This window comes from Sinocyclocheilus grahami, unplaced genomic scaffold, assembly GCF_001515645.1.
Source record: "Sinocyclocheilus grahami isolate Dianchi unplaced genomic scaffold, SAMN03320097.WGS_v1.1 scaffold3059.1, whole genome shotgun sequence".
Lineage (NCBI taxonomy): Eukaryota > Metazoa > Chordata > Actinopteri > Cypriniformes > Cyprinidae > Sinocyclocheilus > Sinocyclocheilus grahami.
In genome coordinates, this window is record NW_015508228.1 from 11,578 (window position 1) to 19,170 (window position 7,593).

Below are 7,593 nucleotides of genomic sequence, written 5' to 3' on the forward strand. Positions count from 1 at the left end.
AAAAAAAAAGGAAAATCACATTTTCTCTTGGTTTTTCTTGCCATAACAAATGTGTTTCATAAACACAGTTACAGCAACCAGAGAAAAAACTAATGCTAAAATGTCAAGGGTCAAGAGCCCAACTAAAGACTTATCTCCACAATGGTGACTTTATTATTTTCAATAAACATTAACATCTAAACCTCTGTTAATTCTTAATAGGACGTTTTTAGACGCATGACAAAAAAGTCAAAATGGTTAGTAATGCATGAAGCTTGTGATGCTGTTTGTAGAGTTGTTCAATCATCTTCTGCTGAGATCTTGAGAGATTTAATGTCTTTTAGGTCAGTTGATTTCATCTAAGTCTGTGGCTGAAGTCAGTTGTAGTTCTTGTGTTTCTCTTTTCTTCAGTGATTCTGCTTGTTAACAGCAGCTGTTCATCACTAATGCACAATCAGCACTTAATTAATCACATAATTATCTCATTAACTTTAACACTGCTTCAGTGTTACTTTAACACTCATGTAGAGTGGGACCATACATGCTCTGAGCAGTGTTAATTTAACACTGGATTTTACTGTGTACATGTGCAAAAGAGTTTGCCTTCAAAAGTGAGGTAATCTATCAAATAATCAATGTATCTTTCACATAGTCTGTCCATCCCAGACCTGCTGTTCATCAGTCGGGCTCTTCTGAATATGAGAATCTGTCAGTAAGTGTGAGATCCACGGGTCTTCTCAATATAATCAACAAAGAAAGAAAATACTCAATAGATATTAAACAGTCTTTTCTTTCTGTTACATTGTTATATGAGTCGTTTCATTGACATAATTTAGTTTTTTCTTTTTAATTGTGAAATAAATGTTTGCACACCTTTGTAAATCTGTTTCGTTTGTATTATTTCTGTTGTAGCCACACAGCAAGATGCCGCAGTAAGATGAAGCACAAGTTAAGCTTCACTCAACTTTTGTCACGCTTCGCTAGACACCCACATCACAACTCCTGATGAAAATGAATGTGCCTCCTTAGCCTCCCATGCCGGACACCCGGGTTTGAGTCCCGCTCAGAGGGGATACATATAGACTATATAAAAACAAATATATTCATAAAAGATGGCACTTGTATATTACGTTCTAGATATTCTGTGAGTGTATTTCAGGATATTGTGGACTTTGTCAACACACAACCGAAAATGTAATCTGTTATTAAGAAAAAGCACACAAGAAACTCATTTTGAGAAATCATGATGAAGAAAACCATGACATGAAACCTGAGGCCTATAAACCTCAAAATGTTTATACTTTCTTCTCTGAGGTGAATATTTCTGTTGTGAGAGAGTCAGTGAAAGAATAATGTAAGCTATTCCAAACTAAGTTACACTTGTGTTAATAAAAATGATTTAACCTAATAATTTAACTAAATACATTAAATCATTTTGTTGTTTATAATTATTTATTTATCATTTACCAGCAGACCCAATTCCATAATCAAAGGGGTGCTTCAGACATTAGTTAGGGTGCTCTAGCATTTATGCACACTTAGTTGGATATATCATATTTTTGTCACATCCACTGTAATTTTTGAACAAGAATCCCACATTTATATGTGGAAATCACTTTTGAAACGTTGCGCCTTATACTGTTTGTGGCCGCCTGTCCTCTTAGCAGCATGAAACCCAATATATCAGTGAATACTTAACTGTAACCCTGCAATGATATACTCTTAATTAATCACAAGGTATTTATCTATCATTCAGCAACTGAAAAACAGCTTAATATGGGCCCACCACACACACACACACACACACACACACACACATGTTGGCTTCTATGGTTTAGGGGGACTCTCCCGTAATGGTTTTTAAACTGTAAAAACTGTATTTTCTATTGCCCTAAACCAACCCTACACCTAAACTTAGCTCTCACAGGAAACTTTGAGTATGTTTTTTAAGCCTTTTGAATTATGGGGACACAGTAAGTGTCCTCATAAACCACCTTCACATTGTAATACCTATGTCATTCCCATGTCATTATACACATTTGTGTGATCATAAACCACATAAACATGCACACACACACACACACACAGGCTTGAAATGTCGCTGGAGGGCGTTGAGGACCACACAACAAAATCCCCGGTATTAAATGAACACTGCTGGGTATCTATGGCCATGTCCACACATACACAGGTATTTTTATAAAAGGTTTTCCTTCTTCCGTTTTAAAAAATAAATATCCGTCCACATGAAAACGCAAACGCATGCTATGAAGCACTGTCAAGAGCATGCCAAACCAACAGGTGACAATATAATCTCAACCGTAAAGCCATGTTGGCCAATCAGAAGCCTGAAAATGTTTCCAGTAGGCGGAGATAACAGCACAGGCTCCGACGACACAAGTGCACCCTTGATCTATGCACTTATTTTCCCAGCTCTGCTCTCACTCCCTTGACTGACATCAACCCTGGCAAATCACAGTTGCCATACCTGACACAAAACGGGATTAAGTCATTTTTTTAACTAGTGATAACGTTAAATCAAACACAATTTACTGACACGAACATGTCTGAACAGATACCCTTTTTTAACAATAGAAACACTAATGTCGCAAGGCAATAAATAAATATTAATAAAGGATGATACTAATAATAAAACCATGTAGAAATGATCCCGGGGTTACATCGATAAATCAACTTTGCTGCATAATCAAATTCTCTATGTAAAAATAGTATGCACATATTCTGTACATCAATAAATTTGATTCACTGACCAGTTACTGACAAATCAAAATTTGGTCAGATCATTTTTTGCCTACTCCAGTTGTGTGGGCAGGAGTAAAAAAAAAAGAGAGGAAGGGACATAATCTGTTTGCACAATCTTTTTAAAATACACAGTGCTGATGTGACATTCATCAGTTTAACGCCTGCTGGAGATCAGACTCACCAGAACACGGTAAGAGTTATCTGAATAATATGAGAATAGCTATCGTTTGATTAATACTGTTGTGGAGACCAATGAGAAATATCCTCAATCCAAGTTCAGCAAACAGATGGTGCTTTATGGAGATGTTTTTGAAGCTAAAGATTGTGCTTTTCTCATGATTTGTGTGTTATATTGTAGTGATGCCAGTCACAATGGCTCCTCCTCTTTCTCTGGTGTTTCTGCTCATGATTTATGGTAAGTCTCTCCTGTTGGAGAATCAAGAAACAGTATGTTGTTGCAAATGTAATTAACTTCTCTGTGACTCTCTTGAACTGGGGGTCTGCAAATCATTGGACCCCCTGTTGAATGTTTCACATTTTTTTCTGCATTAAAAAGAGAGTATCACCACTAGCGGCTCCTGACCATAAATTTAGGTAGGGTAGATGCTGGGTCTTAGTGCTACATGCTTAAAAATAAAGGTGCTTCAAAAGGTTCTTCAAGCGATGCCATAGAAAAAACATTTTTGGTTCCACAAAGAACCATTCAGTCAAAGGTTCTTTAAAGAACCATCTCTTTCTTACCTTTTTGTAATCTGAAGAACCTTCTTTTCGCCACAAAGAACCTTGTGTGAAACAGAAAGGTTCTTCAGATGTTAAAGGCTCTTTATGGAACCATTTAGACAAAAAGGTTCTTCTATGGCATCGTGAAGCACCTTTATTTTTAAGAGTGTAGTTTAAGATAAACAGTTTATATTGTAATCACTGAACACATGCGGACACACTTAACGGAGAGATCTGGTGTCATTGCGTAATACAGCCTGAGGGTGGCCCTCTATTGTTGATTGGCAGGGTTTAAGTACATGAGACATGCATAGAATGCTAGTAGAATTGACCATATGCACGATTACTTCCTGGTTTTAGATAAGCCAGTTTAGTCATTTCCCGTCAACTGTACTGTGCTGTAAAGGGAGTGCCCTTTGCTCCGTTTCTCTAAATAATCCATTCACAATTCAAAGAAAAGTTTTGTTTGTCTAAAAAGGACCAAACGTCCACGTATACTGTTTCAGGAATGACAAACACGAGAGTAAAATTTACTCGAGTGAATCCATTAAATCATGCCGCGAGTCATTGCTGTGATTGACAGTGATAACGGAACGAAACATCTGATGAGCAGATGTCAAAATAGAGCTGAGCATTAATTGATTCAGTCTAAATTCAAAGTAACAAATCTACAGCAGTAACAAGTCTGTGTTGGCTGAATATATTTAACAGCTTTTACAGTTACAGATAAAACAAACAATGTTAAATGAAATCTAAAAATATAAAAAAATATTGAATGGCCTGTCCTCTTAGCAGCATGAAACCCAATATATCAGTGAATACTTAACTGTAACCCTGCAATGATATACTCTTAATTAATCGCAAGGTATTTATCTATCATTCAGCAACTGAAAAACAGCTTAATATGGGCCCACCACACACACACACACACACACACATGTTGGCTTCTATGGTTTAGGGGGACTCTCCCGTAATGGTTTTTAAACTGTAAAAACTGTATTTTCTATTGCCCTAAACCAACCCTACACCTAAACTTAGCTCTCACAGGAAACTTTGAGTATGTTTTTTAAGCCTTTTGAATTATGGGGACACAGTAAGTGTCCTCATAAACCACCTTCACATTGTAATACCTATGTCATTCCCATGTCATTATACACATTTGTGTGATCATAAACCACATAAACATGCACACACACACACACACACACACAGGCTTGAAATGTCGCTGGAGGGCGTTGAGGACCACACAACAAAATCCCCGGTATTAAATGAACACTGCTGGGTATCTATGGCCATTTCCACACATACAGAGGTATTTTTATAAAAGGTTTTCCTTCTTCCGTTTTAAAAAATAAATATCCGTCCACATGAAAACGCAAACGCATGCTATGAAGCACTGTCAAGAGCATGCCAAACCAACAGGTGACAATATAATCTCAACCGTAAAGCCATGTTGGCCAATCAGAAGCCTGAAAATGTTTCCAGTAGGCGGAGATAACAGCACAGGCTCCGACAACACAAGTGCACCCTTGATCTATGCACTTCTTTTCCCAGCTCTGCTCTCACTCCCTTGACTGACATCAACCCTGGCAAATCACAGTTGCCATACCTGACACAAGACGTGATTAAGTCATTTTTTAACTAGTGATAACGTTAAATCAAACACAATTTACTGACACGAACATGTCTGAACAGATACCCTTTTTTAACAATAGAAACACTAATGTCGCAAGGCAATAAATAAATATTAATAAAGGATGATACTAATAATAAAACCATGTAGAAATTATCCCGGGGTTACATCGATAAATCAACTTTGCTGCATAATCAAATTCTCAATGTAAAAATAGTATGCACATATTCTGTACATCAATAAATTTGATTCACTGACCAGTTACTGACAAATCAAAATTTGGTCAGATCAGTTTTTGCCTACTCCAGTTGTGTGGGCAGGAGTAAAAAAAAAGAGAGGAAGGGACATAATCTGTTTGCACAATCTTTTTAAAATACACAGTGCTGATGTGACATTCATCAGTTTAACGCCTGCTGGAGATCAGACTCACCAGAACACGGTAAGAGTTATCTGAATAATATGAGAATAGCTATCGTTTGATTAATACTGTTGTGGAGACCAATGAGAAATATCCTCAATCCAAGTTCAGCAAACAGATGGTGCTTTATGGAGATGTTTTTGAAGCTAAAGATTGTGCTTTTCTCATGATTTGTGTGTTATATTGTAGTGATGCCAGTCACAATGGCTCCTCCTCTTTCTCTGGTGTTTCTGCTCATGATTTATGGTAAGTCTCTCCTGTTGGAGAATCAAGAAACAGTATGTTGTTGCAAATGTAATTAACTTCTCTGTGACTCTCTTGAACTGGGGGTCTGCAAATCATTGGACCCCCTGTTGAATGTTTCACTTTTTTTTCTGCATTAAAAAGAGAGTATCACCACTAGCGGCTCCTGACCATAAATTTAGGTAGGGCAGATGCTGGGTCTTAGTGCTACATGCTTAAAAATAAAGGTGCTTCAAAAGGTTCTTCAAGCGATGCCATAGAAAAAACATTTTTGGTTCCACAAAGAACCATTCAGTCAAAGGTTCTTTAAAGAACCATCTCTTTCTTACCTTTTTGTAATCTGAAGAACCTTCTTTTCGCCACAAAGAACCTTGTGTGAAACAGAAAGGTTCTTCAGATGTTAAAGGCTCTTTATGGAACCATTTAGACAAAAAGGTTCTTCTATGGCATCGTGAAGCACCTTTATTTTTAAGAGTGTAGTTTAAGATAAACAGTTTATATTGTAATCACTGAACACATGCGGACACACTTAACGGAGAGATCTGGTGTCATTGCGTAATACAGCCTGAGGGTGGCCCTCTATTGTTGATTGGCAGGGTTTAAGTACATGAGACATGCATAGAATGCTAGTAGAATTGACCATATGCACGATTACTTCCTGGTTTTAGATAAGCCAGTTTAGTCATTTCCCGTCAACTGTACTGTGCTGTAAAGCATGTCATTTAAAAGATTAGCCTAACCGCCTAAACAGTTACGATAGTGTGTATTTGTCAGCATTTAAATGTAGGCCTACAGTTACGTGTCTGGGTAGCTACTCTCCTGGGATTACCAGGCTTGGCATATAAAATTATGTTGTTGAATAACATGAAATGTATTTCAATTCCGCTATCATTATTTACGGTGTTGCAATTATTTTGTTTCTCAGTTTCTGATAAGAATGAGGCAGGAGAGCTTTCTGTGAGAGTCTTTACCTAGATTATAGCACATATAAAATGAGCTTCACCGGAAGTTTACGAGCTGGCTTATCTTTATGTGGAAGTTCTAAAGAGCGCTCACTGCATATGGTCAATTGTCTAAATATAGTATCTATTACCTCTAAATTCTGATTTAAATGTTACAATTAGTGGAGGAATTCAGGTGATGAGAAGAAAGCCATGTCTATTCTCAGAACAAAACAGAAAAGAAAACAAACAGAACTATATATTAGCTATTCACATGAGCATGTTTATACTAAAATAATTTGTGTGGGGTGCTGTAGAGCTGGGGAGGCTCAGGCACCCTCCGGCTTACAACATTAGTTGACACATTAGTAACATTAGCTGAGAAATAATTTTGAAGTGCTGGACACCTCACCTTTCAGCTCTTGTATTGGCAGTAAACTAAAGGCAAAAAGTAAATCTCTCAGGGTCATTCAAACATAACTTCTCATTCTGTGGTTAAAGTGACAACATCCAGTCTTGCTCAATGTATGTTTCAAAATTATTCCAATGTATAAAAACTTTTGGACCCTGTTTACAAACTTATTTCTTTTTAAACAAAAAGTTACCTAAATGCAGGGGCGGATCTGCCGGGGTGGCAACTGCCACCATAAGAAAAAGCTGTGCCACCCCACCTGCCACCCCAGAATGATCACAGAATAAAATATAAATGTAAGCCGTGTTTCATGTGCTACTTTTCAGTCGCGGCGATGACAGAGTAACGCAAAATAATGGCAAAAACACGTCTTATATCTCAACAGCCAATATCTCCACGCATGCAGCGTGCCAGTGTAGTTGGCTTAATTAACAAATTACTTTTATGAACCGGATCTTTTTGAGTCAAAACCACAAAGCGCGGCCCA